The sequence below is a fragment of the Corvus kubaryi genome, unplaced genomic scaffold, assembly GCF_017639235.1.
Source record: "Corvus kubaryi isolate FWS band 111438036 unplaced genomic scaffold, C.kubaryi_AGA036_p1.0 split3-73, whole genome shotgun sequence".
Taxonomy (NCBI): domain Eukaryota; kingdom Metazoa; phylum Chordata; class Aves; order Passeriformes; family Corvidae; genus Corvus; species Corvus kubaryi.
Genome location: NW_024582091.1, coordinates 13,967,463 through 13,994,439, shown reverse-complemented (window position 1 = coordinate 13,994,439; position 26,977 = coordinate 13,967,463). Strand labels below are relative to the sequence as shown.

The following is a 26,977-nucleotide window of genomic DNA, read 5'->3' as shown; positions in this document are numbered from 1 at the left end:
GCTTTGGCTGTAGGCTACTGTTGCCTTTTCTTGGAGTGGTGTTGCTAAAACACATCATGCAGTCCCTTGGGACATTTTCATGTGCCCACTATATGCAAAGACCTTTTTTAGCCTTTAAAAAACCGCTTGCACAATTCTGCAACCAAGGTCTGAATACATATGTCTCAATAGCTTTTATTTGAACAAAGTATGTGTGTATGCAGAGAAGGTTTTGTACAAAAATAAGTCAATAGATAATATTTGCAGATGTCTCTCAGCCTAGCAAAAGTTATCACTAGAAATCAGCACCCACTTTCTAATGAGATCAATTTATTTATCAGAGCTTCTAGTGAAATGTCACAAAAATATCTGTGAGATTGCTCAGCTGACTTGGAAACTCATTTGAGCTGGTTAGCAGGAAAGTTTTAGCTAACACCAAATATGATGCAACATGAACACTTTTAGGGTTCTAATCCTTGTGCTTGTTTGCTTAGTGAAAAAGTTCCTACCCTCTGGAATGATTGCTCTTTCAGTGCCTTAAATCAAACATAACTGGAGGCGTCAAGATGAGAAAAACAAATATTTGAAAAAAAACCTGTCTGTTTGCAAGGTTCTCTTCAGCCTGGTTCCTCTCTGACACTTTCAGTTTCCCCTTCAGAAACTTAAAAGGAATATGCAGAGATCCTGGACACCTAAAACCAATACTAAAGAAGCTAAGAGGCAGGGCTTGTGTGTTGTGGGAGGAAATTATAAGCAAGAACAGGGTAGTCTTTCAAGGGTGTTTCAACCTTTATACATGCTTGACTGCTTGGAGCTCATCCTGTTTGGTAGCAAGAACAAAAATTAAACTAAACCAGAAGGGCAAAACTTTGTTAGATTGAATAAAAAGGTTTAACAAATATTGTCTATTTATTCCTTGCTTGGGGAAAAAGGCTGGTCTTTCATAAAATGCCTTAAATTCTATTTTTACTGAAACCAAGAATTGTAAAACTTAACAATATTTGTCTCGGAATGTTTAGTTATTTGTAAAGAGGAGATTTTATACGCAGTAAAAAAAGGCAGAGATACCTGCAAGCTTGCATTTTTTGTTGCTATTGTTAATTTTGCAGTGCTTTTATTGGAACATAGATACAGAAGGGACCTATTTGGATCATTGGGTCCAGACCCATGCTTTGAAGCCAACGTCACTACACATGCATACTCCCCTCCATAAAACCTGATGAAAGTCTCTGAATTAACTAGGAGTAGTAAGACTAAAAACCTATCAGAAGTTTTTTTCAGTATTTCAATGCTGCAATGGTTACAGACCTTTATCTAATTTCCAAGCCACGGTTATTTTATCTTTTCTTACTAGATAGTCATCCATTAATATATACTGTGAAAGAACTAAATTAACAGAGGGATATTGTAACAATTTGTGAATCCAGTTAAATTCTCCAGAGCAGAGCATACTGTGCCAAAAGAAATATTTGCATGGTACTAAAAATTAATGTATGTGGAAGAACATAAATCAAGTAATTCAATGTGAGCTTTTAAAGCTTCCACATGATTTTCACATCTTGCTTGAAGAATGTAAAAGATACGCTGGTAGTAATCTCTGAAAGTGCAACCAGGCACATTGCTCATGTACTGTAGGTTGTATTTTAAAATACATAGTGATGGAAATGACTATTTGTTTGTTATTGTCATTCATGCAAAGCCAGTGTAAAATTATTACTTTTATAGAGGCTTGGAAATGTAAATGGTTTTGAAGGATTGGAAGCATATAAATATGCATGTCTGAGAGTCTATTCACCCTGTGATGTGGCAATGGCTAAGTCCTGCACAGACTGTGCTCCTTTCACAAGCCATGCAGGCACAGTAAGGCAGGGAGTTTCTCATCTGTGAGAGTAGGCACTTCTGCAGGCTTGTGGGGAAGATATACATCTTGATTTCTGAAAGAGATTTGATAGTTCTGAAATACAGGCTAGGCTATCTCTAAAGGGTTCCTTACTGTTTTCCTCCCTGCTTCAGGGAAATGAGTCATGGGATCTGCTGGTGTTTATCCCTCACTCTCCTGCTCTCATGTTGCTCAGGGGCAATTGGTACATTACCCTGTGCACCGATGTATCCACCAAGGTGACAAAAATATGCCCTTTGAGGGGTATTGCAGCACACCGGTCCTTCTCCTGGAGTCTTCTTGCAGCTGACTGACTGGCAGAAAGGAAGATGTGGGACAGATTTGATTTCTTCCACACTTGGGGAATCAGGCTATGGAGTGAAGGTACACTTCCAAGTTGGGCGCAGCAGCAAATGTGATACATATGCTAAAGGTGGGGAGACTGCTCAAATAATTGCACAGTCTGGCCATTGGAACTGTCATCCATTTTAAACACTTTGTTATTTTGTGACAGCTCTTATATATTTTTATGTTCACTCACGTATTCAGAGAACGCCACCTTTTCTGCAAATAACCGTATTAGCAGAACAGCAAAGTACAGAGGATCCCAGCCACAGACTGCACTTGTGCTGCAATGCAGGATGCATTCCTGAGGAAAGAGAATTTCAGGGACCAGTCAAGAGTATTGCTCACACAAAGGTAATCTGTCTTGTTCTAGTCTTCAAATTACTACGGAAGTACTCCCTTGGGATTCCTTGTTTGTCCATTCTAGTCATTTCCAGGTTGGAATTAATGATGTTCAGAAGTTTAAAGCTGTTGGCATTCTTCACCACTGCAGGTCTTGATCCCACAAAATATGTTATGAAACCCAGGCAGGTTCCTCTCCAAGTCTTTTGTTATGATTGTCACTGAAGTTTATGGCACAATTCTCAATCTACCCTTGTTTGATGCCCCCAACCTCTACCAAATAGCAGAGATCTAACTCTTTATCTCCAAAGGCACTATGGTGTGTGCATTTGAAAGGGTATTTTGGAATCTTGACTAAAACATGGAATCCTCCTGTACTTGTAAAACATAGAGCTTTAAAGGACAGCCGGGTAGGTGAAACTGAGGGTTTTTCTGAATCATTCAGGCCTATTGCAGTGATTGTACCACCATGCCTCCTCCTGCTCCTCTCTAAAACAGTCATACAAGCAGAGATTTATTCATGCAGATATCTACAAAGAGACTTAGTGGCCTAACAAGAAGAGTTCTGCATCTAGAGAATTCACAGTACCTTGCAAGCTTTTGTACCCATCTTTTCTGTAGTTTAAAAGTCTCCATTATCTGAGTGGGATGAAAAAACGGTCACACAATAGAGACAGTTAGTTAGAAAGAACAGTAGTAAACAAAGAAGTGAATTTTGCCTCATATCCTATAGGTTGCATATGCTTGGTATAGTTATTATTTGCTTGGTATAATTACTCAGTCAGCATCTTGACAAAATTACATAGGCCTATATGCTATTCCAGAACATGGAAATTGTATTATAAAATGTATTGCCAATGAATAATTTGATGATTCTTTTGAAAGACACGGTCTGACCACAAAGCTGCTTATTAAAATGGCCACAATGCATTATTTTCCATAGCAGGATAAAACAGATAAAAGAGTGGTATTCATAGCAGTGTTTGGGAGGTTTGGCTGTCAGTGATCTTGTATTAGTGATGTGATAATAGGAAGTGCTACAGAGGAAAAGTGAGCAAAGAGGCAGCTTTTGATGCTGACATAGAAAACAGCCTAGACTGAGTAATGATCTGAGGATATGGTTGTCAGTGCCTAAATAGGAAGGGGGAGGGAGCAGGCTGCTATCTGTCAGCCTAGAGAATCTTCCAAACAATTGTACTTCAGCTCCCCAAAATTTTTTCAAAATAGTTCAAAGTATTTTAAGAGAATAGTACAAAAATATCGCCTATGACCCATATGTATCCTTTGCCTAATGATTTCCTGCCACCTCCTGTTCTTGACCAGGACAGCTCAGAAGGAACAATAGGTACTGTTTTCTTGAAAAGATAAATCCTTAAATGAAGGCTTTTCAGTCTTTGGAGAGCCCAATAGATCCTATTTCTCCTCTGGTGTGCCTGCTTTTTATTAAGATGCATTAAGAGGACAAAAAAAGAGGTCACAGATATGGTAGCACAGATTATTTCCTCTACATTATATGTGAGGATTTAGAGAAAATGATGCAGATTTACATAGACTAACCATGTCTAGGGGGAAAAAAAGTCAATTTTCCAACTCTAGGCCCTTGATTCTTATGTATTCTTGGACAAGGTTGGGCTAATTATTGAGGTAATTCCATAGTATGGACAGTTAAATCCTGTCAGAACAGAAGTGAGATGGATGTGAATTGATGGAGTTTCACCTATTTCCAGCACTCTTTCTTCAGTAGCTCTCTCTTCCTTCATTTGTGTACAGCTGGAGAGGACACAAATCAAAGCCAGGTCTGTTGACCTTGCAGTAAGGAGTCTCCGGGTTTTTTCGCCTCTGAGCAAAAGGATTCTCAACTAAATGAGCTGTGGCTGAATTTGCAAACCCAATGGGGTTTGGTCTAGGTCTTTGAACAGTGATACAGTTTCCATAAAGTAGGTGAGGGAATGCTGCAAGCTTTGTGTGTGGAACATGTGAAATTCTTTGTCAGCACTAAGAAAGGCATAGGAAGTGAATAATCTGATTTAAACACTTGGGTGTTTATGGATGATTTAAAATGATTTCATACAGAGAAGTGCAATTTGAGGCAAATATAATTCCAAGTGCTTGAAACACCATATCCAGCTCTGCTGCAATATCTAGATATTCCCATGAGCTACTGTGACACTGAAAAGCTCAAGAATAAAACATTTGACTACTCATATTTAGACTGACACTAGCCTTCAGAGAAGAGTAGTTTTCAGGGGAAATTATCTGAGAGCTTCATAGTGGCAAAGGCAAAATAGATAAAAAACTAAATAAGAAAAACCAGCAAGAGAGGAAATACATGCCTCTTTCATATGTAAAGGTGTTAAAATGTTGTGTAAGATCCTTTCTGCACGTCACAGGTACACTTGCAGACCACTGGAAATATTTATAAACAATGGAAGCCACAGCATGTGCAGGGAATTTCTTTCCTATTTTTAAGTATAACTGTCTAGAATACTTGAGCATGATTTTGTGTGTCTCCCATTGTTCTCTGGTGAATAAAAGGAGAGTGCTCAGCTGTAAGTCCTGCCCTACACTGCTGAGTCTGCAATAAAAACCTCTTTGAATCAGGATAAAAAGAGCTACATTCTGCTGGAGTTATCACAAGTTCTGAATGGCCTTGATAAACAGCACAAAGACAGAAGTGCTTCCTTTTTGACATACAAGAATGTCCTTGTTACAAAGTCTTGTACACAGTATTACCAAGCCCTGATTTTATTTGCATGTTTCCAGATGATAATTTAGTAGCGATATTAATGAAGGATAATGTTTGAAGGACTTCTGTATGCATGCATTTTGCTGCTCTCAGGCAGTCTGTCTGTAAATATTTGGAATTTTTAGAACCCACATTTAATCCTCTCAAAACTAGAAAGAGATAATATTTAGTTTAACAAAAAGCAATTTATATGTCTTCTGGAATATTTACTTTTCTGGAAAAGCTTCTTGACCTTTAACTTATGTCATCTTATTTCTGCTTTCAGCGTGATCTTTTAGGTTTCAGCAACTATTACATACTTATGATACAGTAGTGCCTGAAAGCCTCAATCACTCTCCTGTATATGAGCACACCACTTACCTGCAGTGGGAAAACTTCTGAAGAGCATCCCTAAGACCTTGGCCTCTGAAACACCAGGTAACCAGGTAAAAAAAAAAAAAAATAAAAATCATCTCTCGGTGTTTATGGGGGAACCAGAAGACAGACTGATAAAGTGAATTGCTCAAGTTCAAACAAGAAGACTGTGGGAGAATTTGGATTTTGTGAGTCCCTGATTACCAGCTTAACCACAGATCTCTTTTCTCTGATTACAGACACTTCACATACACGTCCAACCTGCAAATCTTGGACTTTTGGGGCTGGATCTTGGTGCAAGATCCATGCTGGGGCTGTACCACATCTCTGGCAGTGGGACTCTGTTGATGCTGGTCTTATGAATACTCTGAAACCTCAGCTGTGGGATGGTATCTTCAAAGGAACAACTAGGTTGCTAGGCTGGCATTGCTTGGACTCCTCCAAGGAAGCCATTCCCTCAGCCCAGTGCTATCCTGCACTAGAGAAGTGAGACTTTTTGCAGAGCCACTTTCATTCCCTGCTTCTGGACTATCCTAGTCCTCCCTTTCCCAGTCCAGAGGCCCTCAGTCCTGTGCAGAGTTGGTATGTAGGTCATATGGCTAGAAGCATGTAAATGGCTGCACTAGGCTGGATTAAATATCTGATGTTACCTATAAAAGGAAAAACAACTTCTGCATAATTTCATATATTCTCTGGGGGTGGTTCTCTGAACATTCCAGAGAAATGCTGTATGTCCACCGCAGTTCCTTACAGCTTTGAGGTCCTCATACTGGACATTTCCCAATAATTTTCTCTAATTATGTGAGACACTTGACTCCTTCCTTGGTCGCTGTTCTGTTGTGCCTTCCCTTGATGTTTATGGGAAGGCTCTCTCCCTCTTCCTCCCTAGTACAGTTTTTTACTGGTAGCATTTTATTGATGTCATGATCATTTAACTGCTGTACCGTTCTAGTGAAGAAGAAAGCAATATTGAGGCATGAAGTCCTACAGTTTGCCAGTATCAGTGCTCTTTTCGTCTGCCAACCACAACCTCCCTTACTATTGCCCACCTGGGAGGGAAACAAAAAACAGCCAGGGAGGAGAATCCTGCCTGCAGTGATGGGGATATGCAGGGCTGCAGCGCATCTCACCCCTGGAAACTATCACTGGGTTGACACACCAGTGAAAGTGAATCTGAACGACGACACATGGGTATAAGTTGATAAATCATGATGGGAAATAGATTGAAAAAGATTCTTATTTTTCCCATTTGCTTTCTTCCCAACCAGTTGATGCTCTTCTGGTTGCACTGCTGAAATGGTTCAACAGTTTTTGAGGATGAAAGAGTAAGAGGTTGCATGAAACAGCTATTCTGCTCTGAGTTCCCTGCCCCTAGATGGACTGTTATGGGGGAACCTATATCACAAGAGAGGAGAGATATAAGATCCCATCTGTATAGTTGAGGCTGAGCCCTGATTTAAAACTGGCTCTTAGCACAACTCAAGTCCAAAAATAGATGACGTATATTTATTCATACTTTAACTGAAATTAGCATGCCAAAACCAACTTTGTTGTAAAAGCGTAACAGAAAATGTATTTCATTTGCTGTGTCCCTTTGTCCTATCTATGTGCAATTGGTTTCTGGTTTACAAAAACAAAACTAAGCAAAAAAACCTCATAAGAGCCAGTATCAACACAATTGTCCTGATACAACATGTTCACATCAAGGAATCAACTTAAAAATGGTGTCAAGGACAGAGTATGCTGAAAACCTTTAATCCTTGTCAGTTTAGTAGTAATTTAGGTTTCAGTAAAAATAGATTTAGCTTGCTTCATTTACATTAAAACATTTTCTGGTGAAAAATTTCCTTTTTTTTTTCACCCCCACATTTTCCTCAGTTTGGGTAATTAAGTTTTCTGGAGAGAAGACTCAGAGTCTTCAGTCCAAAAAAATATTCTGGTCCTATTGAAATAAGTGGTAAATACAACCAATTTACCACTGTAGAGTCCAGCTGCAACTTTATTCCCATCTCACTTGAGGGAACACACGTGAAGTACAGCAGCAGCACAGATGAAGAGAAAGGCAGTTTTTGTGCTGTGTGGTTTATAGGCTTCAGAGTTTTTCAGATGATATTTTAAGAAAAAGATCATCTTTGGTTTCAAGGTGCTTTGGTTGTGTATTTCTTAAACAGGAGAAGTTACAATATTTCTGAAAGCTATCTGAAAATGCTGAAGAAAAGAGGGAGAGAAGGAGGAAGGGAGACTATGGCTTATCTTAGAGACACACTTCACTTAGACTATATCCAAATCTATAAGGCAAAACTAAGCCTTTTGCATTCGTGTTTGAACACCTTGCTGCTTCTGAACCATGGTACTCTGAATATTGTAATCAACCTATTGAAACTCAACTTTTACGCTCCTTTTTGAGCTCATAAAATCAGTTCTCATCAAATAGTAGAAAGCAGAGCACTGTTGAACACTGAGATCAAAAAATACTATTAAAGGATTTGAAGGCATTTGAAATTCATGCCAGGTTTTATAAAATATGTAAAAAATACCAAAACAAAGAACTCTACCACCAAGCCTGTTCTGCTCCTTCTAAGCAAAGCATAGATTTTTGATATAGGTTAAAATATTGAGTGTCCTCACAAGCATAGCTTCCATCTAGGTTAATTTCTTCTGTTACAATATGAAGGTATGGATGCTAAATTATGCATTTGTTTCCAGACATGAGAATTTCTCCCCTTTGGAATTACATGGAAGCAAAGGCAGATTCTGCCCCTCCACAGGGCCACTGTGTGCTCTTCAGTCTGTGCACCGCAGTGGTGGAGAGCAGTGACACCCCACACTCACATGTGTTTGTCACTGCGACCTCATCTGACCCTGTTTTTAGGACGATTAAAAACTATGCTACTCTCTGTAAATGCAGCTCAGTCTGTGTAGAGAGGAATTTGGCCAGCCATGGCTGTACCACAGATGTAAATAATTCTCATGTTTTCCCGTGACAAACTTGTTCACTGCATTTTTGGACTGGATTCCACTCAGGGAGAGCCATGTTGGCTTTTTAAAAGCTGTTGGACACAAAGTAACACACTATATCTTTTTTTTTTTTCCTGCTGATTGTCTGTGCCACTTTCCTCTAATGGTATTTCTGTTAGGAGTTCTGGCCATAGAGGTTTTGAGGCAGCTATCTCGTAATCTAATTCATGTCAATTAGTTGTCAGTCCAGACAAAAGCCCTCTTATTCAGTTTGTGTAACTAATTCCCAATAAATCTTTCTTGTGCTCTATCAGCACATATGGTAGCATTTTTTTTCAGTCCTCATTTTGCAGCTTTTATCAACAGCTCCTCTCAAGAGACCAAAACCTCTTCCTCACTCTTTCTTTATTTTGTGTGTTCTTACCCATGAGAGTAACGTAATAAAGAGTAAATGAGTGAGGCTGAGTAAGTACACACATCTCTCTTTTATCTAATATTTAAGGAAGACTTTAAATGTATGAACATATACCACTTAACCCTTTATTCAGGGAAACGGATCAAAGTGAAGATGACATGTTCCTCCATGGGAGTAAGATTGTGAGTGAAGAAGTTTGTAGGGACCCAAAGAACAAAGAAACAAAGAATGGAAATTTAATTTCTTAGAGTTGGGTTTGCCTCATTTAGTAATGGTGCGTGGCTTGCCTGGGGGCTGGCTCATGAGTGAGTCTAAAGATTTATTGTTTGGGAAGGCACAGGGTGCCCAAATTTTCTACTTTAGTTGGTGGCCTTGATCATCACAGTGATTAACAAGGGGGCAGGATGACCTAAGTGAAAAGAGGTTGAAAATGAAGCTTCATAAAGAAAAGTGTGAACAAGTGAAGTTCAGCAAACAAGCCAGTGTTGTGGGAGAGCGTCTTGGTTTGAGACAAGTTTAGGGGAAAACACCCTGGAAGGAACGTCTCCTCCCCAGGAGACAGGTTTCAGCACTCCCTCCCCACCAATATGGAAGGAATTTCTTGGACGAAAGCGAAAAAAACTATTTAACAAGCAGAGTGCTGGCAAGGCACAGGAGACAAATGAGTAATGTTAGATAATAAACCTCCTCTCTGCAGAGAAAGCTGGTGGTTTTAGAGTTCTGTCTGTAGCTGGCTCAGCCCCTCCTGAGGCCCAAGGCTGGGATGCGGCGTCCCTGCAGCCACCCTGTCGCTCCACAGGATCCAATGATCTGGTTCTCAGATCCCAACTAGGCTGAACATTTCCAGAAGAAGAAGAAGTTCTGGAGGATTTCAGTATGGCGATATGGGAAAATTCCTTGCCTCATCTAACAGGCTGCTAAAAGCAGGCAGGTGCTCCCTCGGCTTTGCAGCGGTGAGAACAGGGGGGAGTCTGGGAGTCCTTGAACACAAACCATGCTGAAGAATTCGCTCAGCTTCCCCCCTTTCCTCGGACCCAGCTTAAAGCTGTGGAACCTATTTCTGGGCAAGAAGCAGATGATAGGGGTATACAGTATTATCATAAAATCACCCCAAGACAGAGTGTTAAGGCAAGAAAACTTTGAAGAGTTTGTATGAGCTAGGGAAGATAGAACCACAAAACCTCAAAAGATAGTGTCACAACCTCACTGTCAGTTTTGCCTTATTTTGCATATGTTGGGTCTGTTTCTGGATGGAAACCTTGAGCCTGGATGGTTTTGGTCAAGTTCTGGTCCCTATTTGAAAGAAATGTGTCTCTGGTAGTGAAATGCAGAAAGAGGTTAACATGAAAGATGCTCCTTCCCGAACTCAAGAAGCAAGTGGGAAACATGCAGGGAAAAGCCCCTGGAAACAAATGAGTTTTATCACATTTAGTCCTCTAGAAATAAGGAAGAAAAATAGTAGTAGATGGCAGAGACAGAAGCTACAGTGTCAGTATGGAGGCAGGCAGATATCTTTCCCAGCTGTTAGCCCATACTGCCAAAAATCCTCGCTACATGGACATTCATATCTTACGACAGATGCTTCAGTGTTGCATTCTTGAAAGGTTGGAAGTCTAAAGGCCAATGCATTTCAGAGAGGAGCTGAGGGAATTGGAAATAGTTGGCTGCTCCTCCTGACAGGAAAGAATAATCTGCCAACCAGCCTCAGCAGTTCACATAAAGTGGGTCATGCCAGAGCCTCACGTGAGACACTGTAGAACAGTTGCCAAAGGCCAACAGCTCCTTTGGTTTCACTTTGCATTGGTGATTCCTGTGATCTGTAACAAATCTGAGTGAGGATCTGGGGATGATCTGAAAGAGATGATTCCTGTCTTCGCATCTGAATATAAAAATCAGATATGAATCAATACATCCTGAAGGTAAAGAGTTACTTAGATAATATTAAGAGATTGTTGCTGTGCTGTAATTGAGATGCCCTCAGCTGTGGAATGTGTTTAACATGGATGTTGAATGCAGATAAAATCAATTTAACAAATATTGTGTGAGTGGCTAACTCATGAGAAAGCTTTAGATTCAGACCGACACATGTTGATGTAGCAGAAAAGACAGAAGTGTTGGCAGGGTTAACACATTCAAAAAGGTGGTTTAGCAAAGAAAATAAACCATCATGTATGCCCTCTAAGGGCAAGACAAGTACCAAGTTACTTATTTAGCTAAATTTTCAACAGCTGAATCAACTTAATTGTCTGAAGACAGCAAAGATTTCTTCTTATGTTTAAAACTTGTTGATTTACAGGAGACCTTTCTAAGAGAAATAATAACAAACTCAATCTAGACATCATGGTATAACAGCTAAGTCCACAGAAATTTTAAGTAATGCTGCTCTAGTCTATTTCCATTGTGAGTAGCCTTGAAGATGCAATTTATTTTCTCAGTTCTGCATTATGCAAAATAATTATAATATTTCTCTACCTCATAATTAAATTTGGGAGTAATAGGCATCTATTCAGGCTCCTCAGTCAAACATACCCTGTGCACAGGTTAGCTGGCATAATCACAGTTTTCCTGCAGTTAGAATAAATGGACCACTCATGCCTATGTTTATTGATGAGAAATTTATATGACTGTTGATAACAGTTTCAGTAACAAATTGCAAAACAGACGGGTGCTTCTAGGCAAGTTGTATAAACAATATTAACTGCCTCGTGTTACCTGCCTACCATGGAATCGTGTAGGACAGTGGATTTACAGAAACCACCTCTGTGGTACCCAGTTTGCCTCCTGCCACGGTTCAGATGTACCTGTTTTAGTTATGCTGGGTGCACATCAAGCAGATTTCAGACACTTGGAGTTCAATGCAATATTGGGAGAATCTTCAGTAAAATTTATAATTCCTATGTAGAAAATGTGTCCGTGACATCTCTGGAGACTTTAGGAAAGTTTAGGGGGCACAGAGATTGCAATCTGGCAGCAGCCGCTGTCTGAGCACTCCTCAGAATGATGCCAGCTGGAGGAAGATGAGGAAAAAGGGAGGACTTAGGTAGAGGCCACATCTTTATCAATTCTCAGCCAAAGGGAATATATTTATGCATCAGAAACTTTAGTCTGTCTTGAACTTGACTGCTTGCTGTAACACTGGAGGAGAGAATCTGCTGTGCTGGTTCTAGGTCTTGAACAGGGATTCTCAGTTTCCAAAGGCTGAATTTCTTACATAGTTTTGGGCTTATATAACATGGAAGTTTTGATCTCCAAACCTTTTCACATTTCACTGGTGTCCTTATAAACCAAGTAGACATCATATTACACAAGACATACTGTTATTGAACGAGAGAGGCAGTGTATCAGTCTTTTATAAAACGGACCATGTATGGAAAAAAGGATTTAAGGCCGTTTGCAGAAGTGGATCAGTATTTATGGAAACTGAATTGAAACCAAAACAAAAAATCTGCCAGTATCCTAGCACCCAGAGCACAAACTGGTTCCAGCAGCACAACTGTAATTTTTTTCCTCTGTGTGTAGAACACAGCTTTCACAGAATACTCTCTGTTGGAAGAGACCCACAAGGATCATCAAGCCCAGCTCTTACATGAATGGCCCATACAGAGATTGAACCCATGACCTTGGTTTTGTTAAAACCATGCTCTAACCAACTCAGTTAAGCTCAGGGGAAGTTTGTAAGGAAGCAGCTGCTGGTTGAAATAATAACTTTGGTAGTGTTAATTAGGTTTCTTCACTTTGGCCTGAGAGTCATTAAATTTAGCTATGCTAGTTTTTGGTAATTTTTCTGTCCAGTTCTCTTCAACTCATTCTGTTTTGAATGAAACCCCTGCTTATTTCATTAAAATGAGTAATCAGAAGTTGGTTGTGCCATTTAAACATACCATTGCTGACTCTGATCACGTAATTTACATTAGGAACCAATAAGTCAACTGGAACAGATAAAGTATGCTAGTAGCAGTGCAAATAAAGTCAAAGCTGCATTTTATGAAGTTTGTTTTATAAGAATACAGAAGACTAGACCTTTTAAAGACATATTGCTCTTTGCAGCATACTCCACTAGAGATCCTCAAAGATCTCTCAGGTAAAAAGTAAAAATAAAAATAAAAAAATCAATGGTTACTTCCCTAAAATTTCTGTGACCAGAACTACTGAGGAATCACTGATGTATAAAGGCCTGTATAAATTCAACTCATGAAAATCAGTGTGATTTCACTGAATTTGTATTTGCAAGAGTAAAAGGATTGTTTAACATCCTCTTTGAAAAAGAGCTTTTATTCTGGCCCACGCACATCTTATCCCATCCCATACTGCTTTAATACCAAGCTCATTGAGATGCACAAAGTACCTTCCAAATTTGTACCTGAATGACACAGTGATTCCACTCTATTGTACTCTGATTGTATTCTTTATATGGTGCTCTAGCTGATCTGAAATGGATAAGGCTGGATTTGAGATATGTCCCTTAATGCTGATTGTCTCAGTCTCAGAAGCAAATGAAGATGACTTCCCTAGCAGAACAAGTGGGAAGAGTGGAAACCAGTGAAGAGTATTTTAAAATTATTTTAGAATTTTCTTTATGTCCCTGAAAAAAACAATACCTATCCTTCAACCTTGTTTTTGACCACTTTCAACTAGTATTTTAATGCAAAAAAAAAAAAAAAAGAAAAAAAAAGAAAAAGAAAAAGTCAAAATCATTTTAATTTTCCCCTAGTAAGTTAGAATACTTACCTCTGAAGACAAAATGCTGAGCTCAGAAGTCTGAATGGTATTAACTTCAGCTTTTATAAGACATTCATAGAAAATCTAAATTTTGAATTAAATACATTAACACTTGAACTGTTTAATATGAAAGGAGTAAGCTGTCTAGCTCCAAACCACATGTTTTTATTCTGGTACTTCTCACTGGCCATCTGTCCTTTGTTGTCTGTCCCAATTCCACCATCTGTCCCAAAAATTACACTCAGCATGATGACTTCACCCACAAAACTGCTCTGTCAGTCAAAGCTAGTAAACAACCTTCACTTCCTTTGCACTTCTCTTTGTCTTCAGTGCTGGAAACAAGGAATGCAGATTAATGCCCCAGATTTTGGTTTTAATTGTGTCTTTTCTTAAACTCACTTAACATTTTCACATGGTGGTAGGAAGAGAAAAAAAAGGAAGAGAGTGAGAAAACCAGCTGATGGAATTGGTACAATGGGCAGCATTGCTTTACAGAGAACTCCTGCAACTTGCAGAGAAAAAAAAATATTTTTGATCAGTCAAGAGAAAATCTTCTTCTAAATTCCTTTGCTTGTTTGTTGCTTTTTTTGAGTTCAGAACAAAATGCAGATGCTTTGTTAGATAAATTTTAGACAGCTCATATTATATGAGATGAATATTGCTCCTAAAATCTGTCATAAAAGTCTGGGTCTTCCTCCTTTAGGCTGTGGATTTGCACACGGCAAAACACTATGTAGATGCTCCACATTGAACCTCTCTATTCTTCCCACATGTAGAACTAGCTCATCTTCTTTCTTGTTTGGCTAAATAAATTCAACATTCACCTGGCACCTGCATGCAGGCCAGGGGACATCTCAGTTATGTCAGGGATGCAGATGGGTGATGGGGTCCTGACCCCAGGTTGAGATAACTGCAAGGGATGTGAGAATCTATTGGACCAGACATAGCTGGAGTTTCTGGATGTGACTGGTAAGAATGCATGGATCTGAGAAAGGCTAGAGATAGCACTGTGAAGGCAGGTTGGATTTCACAGATGTTTAAGGGAGACTTGCTTAAGAAATATCTGCATAACTGGAGGGAAACGTGTAACCTTTCGGGCACAATTTGTGCAAAGCTAGCACTGTCTGGGTAACCATATCAAAAACATCATAGAAAACCAGGAACATCTAGATGGTGGTATCAAAGCCAGCGAATTTGGGTACAGATGCAGCAAAACTGGGGCTAAGGCAGAAGAAATAATTGTGGTTATTTAGTTGTGAACGGTCAGAGATGACAAATGGAGGGCAAGAGCAGAGAGGTCACGACACAGGAAAAGATATGCAAAGGTAATTGGGGCTGCCTGGGGCTACCTCTTGCTCACCACATCTTTGAGCAGGACAATAAACCAAACCTGTTTCTGACCACATCTCATGTTGAACCTGCTTATTTTTTCAGGAGGACTGAGTACACAAGTGGTAGCACCAGTACATGCTCAAGGAACGACAGCATCAATGTCCTTCTGATGTCCTAGAAGACTGCACAAATCCTTGCACCCTGGACTGTCACAATCCCTCTTTTTATCAAGTTTCTTCCTAAGAACTAAGCTACTACCTTGTCACTTTTCTGTTTCTGAAATTTATTGCAGTGTTTGCAGTCTGTAAACTGCAGAAAAACATTTGACGAACCCTTGAGTTATAATGACACTTTGATACTCTCTTGTTGCTATTTAAAGTACTTGTGGGTGAAGAACATGAGTATCAGTGAGAAATACCTGTAAGTTAACTTTAGTGTCCTGGTGAGGTCTTAAGATTGCAGACATCTGCTTGACTTCTGGAAACTAAGCTATTTCATGTTTTGCCTGTTTGTGAAATGTTAAGACAGTAAAGAGGTACTTCCTGGTTTCTGACTTTAGTGGGAGGAGGAGCCTGGTGCCTCAGAGGGTTACCCACAGAGGGCTGTTCATGCCAGAATGCATCTGGGGCTGGCCATCAGAAACGGCTGAAACATCACACCTCGCAGGGTGTAGGTGTTTGAGGTCAGCAGCTCATTAGACATTTCTGTACACTGGGAAACCAGATGCCGCAGTCTCTCATTTGAGGGTAAATGCCTTACTGAGCAGGCTCTCCTGTTACATGAAGGAAATAGCACCACCCATAGTCAGGCAGTCAGCCTGAAAAGAGAAGAATTTGGGTCCCCTGACCTCTTCAGGCTGAAACATTCATATCCCACCTCCTGGAGTGAACGGAAAAGTCCTGAGTTTGCAGATGAAACATGAGGGCTCTCAGGAAGATGGAGAAGTTCCCAATTCAGCTGAAGCATTTCGCATAAGATATCTCCTGGAGAGAAAACTGCAAGGTCCATACGTGAGCTCTCAGCAGCTGCTTAGCTGGAAGAATAGCACTTTATGTGTGATTCAGGGCTGTTTGGGTGAATGACGCATTCTCCCAGGAGGTCTAAAGGATTAGGGTACTTTGGGGATCTGGCAGGTCAGCCTGATCACCCTCTGGCTGAGGCTGAGCCCATCTGCTCTTGCACAGATGTTGATGGGTGACTCATGCCCAGCGGCAGAAGTCAGGAAGTCAGCTGGGTTTTGTTTAGTTGTCTTTCTACTTTAGTTCAGGTAGTTTTGTAAGCATCCTTATTTGGTAAGATTAGGGTGATTCCCTTTGGTGGATGAATCAGAATTTATTTTGTGTTGGTGCTGCCTCATTCACAAGCTTAGTTGTGTGGCATGCTTATCATGCTTTTTTAATAGGACTGTCACTTTGTCTTGTTACAACTATAGAAAGTTCAGTATCTCACAGGTATCATACTGTGTGGAGGAGAAAAAGAAAAAAAAATGATCTATACAGGCTGCATTACAGAAGCTAAATATACTGCATATAACTTCATGTTTCAGAGATCTTCACTCAAAAGTTACTCAAAGAGACATAAAGGTTCCCAAAAGGAAGCCTCAGAGATTTATTCTTAAGGTGCATTTTCTTAAAATCATGTAAAAGGGCATCAGCTGCACCCAGAAAAACAAGATACTGTTCTGCATGTTGCTTCCCAGGGGGAATGGGGCAGGTACCTTCTTTTTCCTTGTTTATATGCAATTTTTACTGTTACTGATTTTGTACCCCATCCCTACCTTGTGTGGTAGAATAAACAAATCGCACTGTAAATCTTCTCTTTCTAGAGATACTTATGAAGACTTACGATATGTCTGATCATCAATACTTATATCATTGTTCACTTTTTATTGTCTAGGCCTTGCTATAAAATTACCTGTGGGTGAAAAAAAAAGCCTGTGGGTTAGCACTTTCTAAATAGGCATAAATATTTACATTTCTTCTCATTTCTGAATTCTTTTTCTCACTACTTTTGTAAGACATATCAATTTAGGAGCTCAAATTTGCCAACTTTAACCTAAGAAGCACTGAAATCTTGAGATGTGAAATCTAATTGTGATGGTCTAGCTGACCAGAGAGTCTATGAACGGTGTGTGCCTTATCTAGGGCAAGTTTTCTCCATTTATATGATACTCCTTCTACCATTGTGAACCATGTCAGCCAGTAAAAAACTAGAACCTCTTACATTTCTATTCATGTTGAGATTATTTTAAATGCTGTTTCTCTGGAAATATACTTATCTTTAAAATCCAGAACTACAACAGGACTTGCAACAACAAAAAAAAACTTGCTTATTTATGAGTTAACATCTCCTCCCTTCCCACACAAATAATAAATAACCTTGTATTTTCTACTAGCAATTAATGTGTGTTTGCTCCCTTTTTATCTGCACAAAGAAGACATTTCTTTTATGATTTTACTTTTCCATCTTTCTGGTAATTAGAGATGTAACATAAGAAGCGCTTAAAATAGCTAAACAATGTTTGACCAATTCGAAAAAAAAGAAATTTTTTTTACATAAGTGATGTTGGAACTTCACAAAAATGTTATACATTTTCCCCATCAAAAAGTTCAGCACCACTGTTTATTTGTCTGCATGTGGGGGGGGGAGGGGAGGGAGTTCATGTATTTTTTTCATTTTCAAATTTGATATACAAGAAACCATTTTGCTCATACTTTTATTCTCCACTAATGAGAATTTGGTTTTCTTAAACAAACCAAGCTTACGGTCCAGCCAGAATTTCTCGTGCAAATATGACATTAAAATTTAATTTTGTGTGTGTATGTTTATAAATGTTAAATTAGCTGAGAAATAAGTCAAGCAGCTAAAAGACAATGAACTTAGCTTCAGAGAGTTCATTAGACATTCCATAACATTTGAAAGGAAATTACTAAAACTCAGTCAATACATTTCCACTTGCTGGATTTCTATTCTTTCCATTTGCTTACACAGCACAAAAGAGGAGGGAAACAAGTGAGCCTGACAAGGTCATGATAGGAAATGTCACTGCCCACCTCAGAACTGAAGTTTCTCTCTTTGTCTGAACTGGTGATTGTTAAAGTACTTATAGTTCTGCTGGTTAAAAGTGCTAAATACAGAGTAAGATATAATTTTCAAGTATTCAAAACCCTTCTGGTATAGTGGTATGAAGCAATCAGTAAAAAAGGTCTTTTCCAGAACCTTGTACAGAGCTACAGAAATTGCTTTTAAATAGGCAAAGTGCATTTGACCTTCACACATGTGAAGTAGAAGGGTCCTAAATGTAGTATATGATTTTAAGAAACTTTACTGTAACTATCTGTGTCAGATGTGTAATAGACTATGCTGGATACCTAAATAAGGCTTACTGGGACCATGTCTCACTAGGTACAGGTATTGTGCCTCTCAGCCTACATGGCCATATGTGTGTGTGCCAGATGAACAGTTTTACACATACACATAGTTCACATTTCTGTTCAAACTGGTTTTGGAAGGATGACACTTTAGTCTTCTGGGTTGCTTGCAAGCCTCAGGAGGCATGGAGAAGCTTCAAGGAATCGGACAGACTGGATGGATGAAGAGCAGTACAGAGGTGCCAGGTGTGTAAACAGGAAGGTAGCAGAAGGGAAAATTTTCAAGAGCTTATAATCTCCTTTTCCATCTGAGTCCAGGCGGATAATTGGGAAGTGTGGGAAAGGAGAGATACCTTCGCCTTAGACTTAGCCTTTGCACAGAGGCTGGAAATGCTCTGGACATGCTGGTCATTCTCCTTTTCTCCTTGAATGGGGATACTATATTCTGTGTTAGTGAGAAGGAAAAAGGGTGCCTGAATTTTACATCTGAGTTGAGAAATTAAAAAAAATTTAATTCAAAGGGAAAAGAAATTCCTTATTGGGAAGGCAAAATGTCTGTGTTGGATTTTGGTGCTTTTAGTGGTCTCAAATGTAGGTGTCTGTGATGATTCCATGGTCAATCAACTGTGATTTCTCTCCAGAAACCAATTAATTTTGTTTTAGACTTGTATTTTCAAAGGAGATCAACTGTATTGTGATGTATGTATCCCTTTGTGATGATTATAGAAGGAATCCAGAGCAGTAAGTTATCCAAATGCTTTCCTTTTGGATAGCAAACATTCATAGAGGTGAATCCGGCCCTTGATGAGAAAATGAGGCAAGCAGATGTACATGATAAATATTTTGGAGGCTGCATCAATTTTCAGACTTAATTTTGAAGCAAGCATTACTTCTCATGACTGCAAAGTTGTTTTATAAAGGAAGCCTGCTTTCTTTGCTGCTCAGCAATAGAAACTGGGTCACCTTTTAGGTCCGTAGAGCAGGGAGAACCCGTCTTTCAGTGCTAAAAAAGAAAAAAGAAAAACCAAACCAAACCCACAAAAAAAAAACCCCAAAGGAGATGAAAATACTTTTCCATATCCACTAATCAAAACTGAGATTTAAAAATAATATAAAAATAATAAAAGATAGTATAAGGAAGGAGAAGAATCAGAACAACTGCAAGCTATGCAATTTTACAGCTGATACATGCAGTTCATTGAGATGGAGTTTTGTCTGTCATCTTTATTTGATATTTGACAGAAAACAAACCCCCTCATAATATGCTAGATGTATTAAATAAATATGTATTTGTATTTGTAAAAGGCATATTTATTTAATACATCTAACAATTTGAGTTTCCTACCAGAGGACTATAAAATTGACATTGGCTTAAGCTCTCAAAAAATTCCTAAAGATATGAAGGATAGTGAACACTAAAATTATTCATCAAATAACTATGTTTTAATTCAATTTTAACAGTTATGAAGTTTGCAAAAAAGAAACCCACAAGCAAAAGTTCAAGCCTACTTAGCAAATAAGTACTTGATTGATAAATGGCTTGACTTGAAGGAACAATAGATTTTTGGTAAAACCAGCTTAGGATACAGTAAAAGAAGAGCTTCTTAGTACTTGTAGTGCTTGTGATCTGGTCAGAGCAACCTACTGATCTTGTGGAAAGAGATTGTTTCTCCCTTTTTTAATCAAGTTTCAAAAGCAAACAGCATCTTAAGTTTATTAGTAATATTTATTAGTCTGAAGCAATGCTGGAATAGAAAATGGCTTTGAATTTCATTTTCTTTTCTGTTATTTTTAGAGACGTTCATTTTTTCCCCAGTTTGCCACTCAAGAGAAGAGAAATCCAGTAGGTAATTGGTATACTTCAAAGAGTGTAATGAATTTGATTGATAGCAGACACGATGTGAAGACATGAAGTGACAGTTTGTTGGCATGTGTGGGAACAGAGTAAATGATCGTTAACCATTTGAATGAAAAAGCTAGAGGGAAAGGGCAAATGACTGGTGTGTAGCTTTTTGCTGCAGGTCTGCTAGAGCAGTCCTTAATGGGCAATGCAAGACTGCAAAACCTGGAGGAGCCCTTAGGTCTGTTTGAGTTGCTACTGGTACACTGTTAAAGTCCTCTTACGTTCAATGTCATATCACCTTCCTGGAAACAGGGCAACTTGGGGTTCTCCTGCTGTCCTCACATTACTGTGCATCACAACTTTGATTTTTGGACCTTAAACCATTCTACGTTTCTATGATTCTGAGTTGGAAGTGACCTTAAAGACCACCTATTTCCAACCTCACTGCCCTATCCAATCTGGCCCTTGAACACTGCCAGGGATGGGGCATCCACAGCTTCTCCGGGCAGCCTTTGCCAACGTACCACTACTCTCACAATAAAGAATTTTTTCTGTATATGTAACCGAAATTTCCGTTCTTTCAATTTGTACCCATTACTCCTTTTCCTATCACTGACAAAAAGTCCCTCTCTGGTTTCCTTGGAGGTCACCTTCAGATACTGGAAAGTTGCCATGAGGTCTCCACACAACCTTCTCTTTTCCAGGATGAACAGCCCCAGCTTTCTCAGCCTGCCTTTGTGGGAGAGTTGCTTTAGTCCTCTTATCAACTTCACAGCCCTTCTCTTGTCTTGCTCCAAATCCTCTGGAGTTATTGATATAAAGACTTGGGAGGATGCTGAACAGCTATCTACAAAACAACTTGGGGAAAGAGAAAGCTGCAGTGTAAAGATGTACAGTATCATGGCATGAATATTGTAAACCTATCTTTTGCCAGAATTTTTGATTCACGTAACAGTACTGTTAGTCCCTTTTCTCGTTTTTATTGTGCAGCCCTGACTTTCACAGTGAGAGGGATCTGTGTTAACCAATAAGGAAGATGGGAATAAATCTCACTGGCTTGGTTATGTCAGTGATGGAAGGGGGTGTCATGGCTGGGACAAACATGTCTAGTCACAGACACAAGCTATTCAGTAATTTCTGCATGAAAGTATAATGTTCAGTCTTTACTGGATAGGGTAAATTAAAGGGCAGTAAATTCAGTGAATAAATCCAGGCATTGATATGTAATCTTGTTAACTGTAGGAAAAATATGAGTGACAGACAACAATGGCATGATATTAGGGGGATTTCATTGAAATTTAATCTTATTTTGTCCATTCTTGGTTAATTTGATATGCCACATTCTTGTCTGAGTAATCAGAATTAATTTGGAAATTGTATTGTTCCTTTCTTATCAGAGTAAGAAATGGTTTAGTAAAAAGTCAAAGCTTGCCAAGTGACCTGATTCTAATTGTTTCTTTCTTTGATTTTCGGCAAGAAAAATGAACAAAAGCCTCTCAAGATACTTACATTTCAGGGAGATTAGATACTCCCATCTAATAAATTATCAGTTATGATTTGGCTGTGGTTGTTTAAATGATGAATCACTTTCTTCTGGCTACAACTTACATATGGAAAATAAATTTTCTTCACTATGAACATAAAATATAATAAATCATACCAAAGATCCTTCAGAAATCTTTTTAAATATCATTAAGTTTTATTTAGACAGTCTTCCGCATCATTAATAATAATCACTATCAGAGTCTTGTGCCTTAAAATGCTGATGACATTCTAGTGCTGAGCTCAGTTAGCCCCCACAGGGTAATTTCTCGGCATCATTTGGCCTCCCTTTGTATCATCTGAACTGTACAAGGTGAGTCTGCTTCCCCAAAAATTTCTCTCATGATTCATTTCGATTGCTGCAGGGCTGTGACACGAACTAGATGGAAGCAGGTAGCCACAAGTGGATTTTTGAAGACGTCTCTTTGTTTTTCTGCATCAAGCATATCTTATGAAAGGAGAAGAATATATCCCAGTACTTGATCTGTTGTTTGACCATAATTTGCTTCTCTTTTCATATTAGGCAGAATGCATGCACCTAGAGATGTAAAACCAGGCTGGACTTCAGTCTTTTTGTTCCTTTTAGAAAATGCAAGGAATTTTGATTATGTTTGGACAAAATTCAATGTTTAAATAGTATCTCCTGATTTAAGATTACCTTAAAAGGCAGCAGCAGGTTACATATAAAGCTCTTGAAAGTGTTTTATTAATTGCAGAAACAGCCTGTAAAAGATGAGCCCTTTATTTGGGAAATTCCCCCGTTTAATCTTCCAAGAGTCTTTGAAGAATTTTAATCTCTACATAGTCAGTTTTCCTTTTCTAGACTTTCTCTCTGCTACTTAAGTGCATATACACAGTTGTGCATGTGCATATGTACATGTCTAAAACCAGGTACTGACAATGTTTTTTGTCTGTTTAAAAAACACAGCTGATAGGCACTCCTGATGCAGGAGCAAAGAAACCCCGAGGTTTCTACAGAATGGAAAATTTTTTCATGTCTACGGTAGTGCTGAATGTGGTAGTGGGGAATAAAGTGGTCCTTCAGTTTTTCCCCATAACTCATCCTCGGCAGCTGAGAAAGCACAGTGAGGCATCCATCTCAATGACACCTCAGTTAGCTGAAACATTTTATTCCACTCCCACATTCTGTGTTTTCTGAGTAGCATAGTGGAAAAACTACAACCAGAAAAAGGCTGGGAAATTTGTTTAGTGACATCTTCATTAACTTCCCCCACAATATTTATTTAAGTAATGAAGAGTTTCAAAGCAACTAACAGAAATCCTGAGAAGTAAACCCAGGCCCTCAGTGCCTTGAACAGCAGCAGGTTTTGTTAAGTTTGATCAAACCCATGACAGTTACACTGCAGCACAGACATGCAGAACAGATCGAGCTTGCTACTGACATTTTGATTGCAGTCTGCAGAATTTATGTTTAGGAAAAGCCCCAGCCAGTGTTTTGGCATATCTTATCTGTAGGGCACTGCAACAATAAATCCTGCGAAATGCAATCAAATGTTAATAGAAAATCCTTTGTGGGAGACATCTCCAACAGCGAGTTGTTCTCTCTACCCCCTTTCCACTCCAAAAGGCAGTTTATGTACCCAGACAGATCTATACCTGCCACTTGTAGCTGTGCTGCACTAGGTTTTGTGGAGACAATGAGTGACTTTCAGAGAATAGAGCCATGTAGTCTTCTCCTAGGTGCATGCCAGTCTTGGCTGTGAATCTGTTTAAGCTTTCAGGCAAAGTCAAGGCTGGGTCTCAAACAACCCCCTAGGATGTACCCCAAGAGAAAGCCCCTCCACCAGGGGAGAAGAAATACAGAAAATAGACTCTAATATGATGGAAAAGCTTTGGACAGGATGAGTCACTGACCAGACTGCTTTCTTCACCTGTCTCAAAGTACGTAGGTATTGACGAACACAGAGCACGTTTTGGCCACAGCTGGGTATATCCTTGATCCTGTTTGCTTTTCTCATAGCCTGTAGTTAAAGTAATTAAGTTTCTTATGTGTTGCTGTGTGTTAAGTGGCACTGAAAGCTGGGCCTGCTCCAGGCACATTGGGAGCTGGGCCCAAATGTAAATTAAAGAGAGCTTGACAGCATCTAAGCCTCGTGCTTGTCACCTGCTTCAGCTCTAAAACTCTTCAGGTGCCTTCAGTCCATGTTTGTCTGTCTACAGCTACAGCAAGGTGCCCCAGGCCACAGGGAATGGGAGCAGGAAGGTCCTCATGACATGTGCTACCTGTGGCTGTAGATAAGCAAGAGGTAGAAGGACAGAAGTCCCCTCTGTGGCAGGGGACTTGCTTGGTGGAGACACTACCCACAAATCTGTGTTCTGGTGCCAAAGAGCCACTGCCTACAGGACAGGCTGCAGCATGCCACAGGGTGCCCTTGTTTTCTACCACAGTTTAGGTCTCAAGTGCTTTTCCCCCAGCTCCAGAGACAACTTCCAGGTCTAGTTTGGCTGCATACACATGGAAGAGAGGGAGTCCTTCAGCCCCAAGCCTTTCCTCACACAGCAGTGCTCACTGCAGCTCAGACTTGCAGATCGTGGTTCTTTCCAGGCAAAGGAAGAGGTGTTTATGATGAGGCTGCATTCAGCTCTCAGGGAAGGGTGGTAGGCCAGGACAAAGCATCAGAAGTCAAGTTTGGCAAGGTGCTTCCAGTTAGATCCTAGTGGGAATGGAAGAGATGTCCATATCCAATAGGGAAATAGTCCCTTCCAGTTAGCAATGGTTAATTTTTTTTCTTTATTTCCCAATAGTAAAACAAGCGTAGGACATTGAGTGAGTTGCTATTTTAGGTCTAACCTGCTATTTTCTAAATGTAGAACTAGGAGAATGACCCGTAAATATCCTATTTATGGTAACTCAGATCTGCATTCCAGTATCACATCTACATAGAATCACTCATTACACTCTTGCTTTCAATGTTATTTTCTCTCCTTGGTAATCTCTCCATACAAAAATATTTTCTTTTAATGAAATATGCAGAAAGAAGGCCATGATGATAGACAGACTGGAATAAAACTGATAGGGCACATAGTCTGGAAATTCCTGGCAACCTCAAATCCCCATTACAATAATAAAAATCCAGTTTATGAATGCAAATGAGAAAGTTTAACTTTGCAATATTTTTTTTCAATATTTTTCTTAAGTTATAGCAATTTACTTCATCTAGGAAACACTGCAAAGTACTGGTAACAAGCAAAAAGACAGTCAATAAACATTACAGCTATTGCTGGATTTTCAAAGCAGAAAATTTAAAATTAGGTGGCTTATTCACTATTGTTCAGGGTTTATTCACTATTTATTGTTCTGGTGGAATGATTTAAGCCATTTTTGCCCCATATCTCTAATTTAATCTCATTTAGACTAACCCTCTGCTCAGCTCACACAGGGTGTGAACACTCCCTAGTCTTCCCATGGCAGCATGACACTGAAATACTATTACCTAATTAGACTGCTTTTCCCTGGTAGCAAGCAGCTCCCATTTGTTTTAAAGACATATGCTTTTGTTTTGCTGTTGGAGAGGTTAGCAGTGTTTGTGCAGATATCTGAGAAAAACACAAAGGGAAATGGACTTGAAATTTACATCTCAGTACACATTTTTATTCTTTATGTAATTTGGACTGAGCTGAGATTGTCTGCTCACAAAAGGCCTGGTACTGGGAATACCAGGACTGTTATTATAGGCAGAATTCAAACATATTGGCAGAATCTGTGGGAAAGTTTGTCCACTTTAGTCCTGGTTTTACTGGATGGTGAAACATTCCTTGAATAGTTAGTATGCTGGCCCAAGGCCTGAAAAAGTCGCTAAAGCCTTCTTTTTTCTTTCTCTTTTATAATGAAAACCGACAAGTAGATTAACAAGACAAGTTACTTTCAGCAGCCCTTTGCCCCATCAGTTACAAACTGGTCGAGGTTATCAGCCTGGTTCCAAGTGAGGAACACAGGAAAATGTATGATGATTCTAAAGGGGACATAACACCCTACATAACATCTTTCTTGCAGGGTGTAATCCTCTGCAACATTTTTCTCCTCTTCAGAAAAAACATCTGTTGCATTTGCAGTAACTGGAGTTTACCTCCCATTTTGTGAGGTATCATCTCCAGGACTATGACATGTAAATATAAGGGTTACTATCATCTTTCAAGAACATACAACTTTTTCTTTTTTTTTTTCCTAGCATGATGAACAGTTCATCATCAACTCTGACTTAAGGATTACTTTCTCTTAAAATGCTTGTCCTCACTTCTGGAAGTTGAAAGAACAATTAAATCTAAGAGTAATTAAACTTATATCTTCAAACCATTCTTATACATATTTCTTCTTTCGTTCAAAAATTTCAAGGATGCTAGTGTAACTCTACATTAGTACCTATTTGGTGACCAAGAGTCTGACTAACATCTGGTTCTTTTTCTCCAACTTCTTAAGGCTTACCAAATCTTGGCTAGGGGAAAACACTGAATTTTAGCTTTTTAGAGAGGTCATTGGGTTAGGAATGGGTTTACACTTTTAAAAATATTTGCTTTTATATGTGTACAAATGCACATTATTTTAAAATAAAAAGTAGAAAAATAGACTTAGGGTTTTTATTAACTAAAACAAAATTCTGCAGCTTGTCATCAGAAATGTCTTCTTTTATTAATTTGCAATATTTTTTTCTTCTTTTATAAGCTTTCACTCTTCACTTCATAAGCTTTCACAACTCACCTCACCTCAGAAATAGATGGGAATAGTGACACTAGGGATTCAGTGTTCAGAGCTCTTGTTACAGCAATTTTTAGGCCGACTAGAATGAAACAAAATTAATCTTCAGTCAGCATTCATCTGTCTCTCTAAAATGCAGAATTCTTCTAGTTCTCCACCGTGTCTTCCTCAAAGTCAAGGTCTTTTCAGGTGTGAGAGAAAATCAACATCAATAAACAGTTTTCTTTTCATTCAACTTTCCTTTATTTCTGTCAATATAAGGGAACACTTCCAGTAATTTTCAAATAGAGGAGTGTGAGACACACTATTTGAAATGCAGCATTATAAAATAAATTTGAAAAATCTTGAGCAGTTTACAAAAATGCATTCTTATTCACTGAGAAATTATGTTATTTCCTCATTTATTTAATCATGAGCTAAAGAAAACCAAATGTCTTA

The 26,977-nt window shown here is 39.0% G+C and overlaps 2 long non-coding RNA genes across 2 annotated transcripts in view; one reads left to right on the top strand and one right to left on the bottom strand.

The window, feature by feature from the left end:
- Positions 1 to 152: 152 nt before the first annotated feature.
- Positions 153 to 12,655, bottom strand: LOC121659133. Its single transcript, XR_006014170.1, has 3 exons — positions 12,541 to 12,655; positions 6,315 to 6,316; positions 153 to 163 (listed from the first exon to the last, which is right to left on the bottom strand). It is a non-coding gene; the product is annotated as an uncharacterized LOC121659133 (long non-coding RNA).
- LOC121659134 overlaps positions 10,801 to 26,977 on the top strand; it is a 42,052-nt gene continuing 25,875 nt past the window's right edge. The window contains exon 1 of the long non-coding RNA XR_006014171.1: positions 10,801 to 10,937. This is a non-coding gene — a long non-coding RNA (uncharacterized LOC121659134). The remainder of the gene's footprint in view (positions 10,938 to 26,977) is intronic.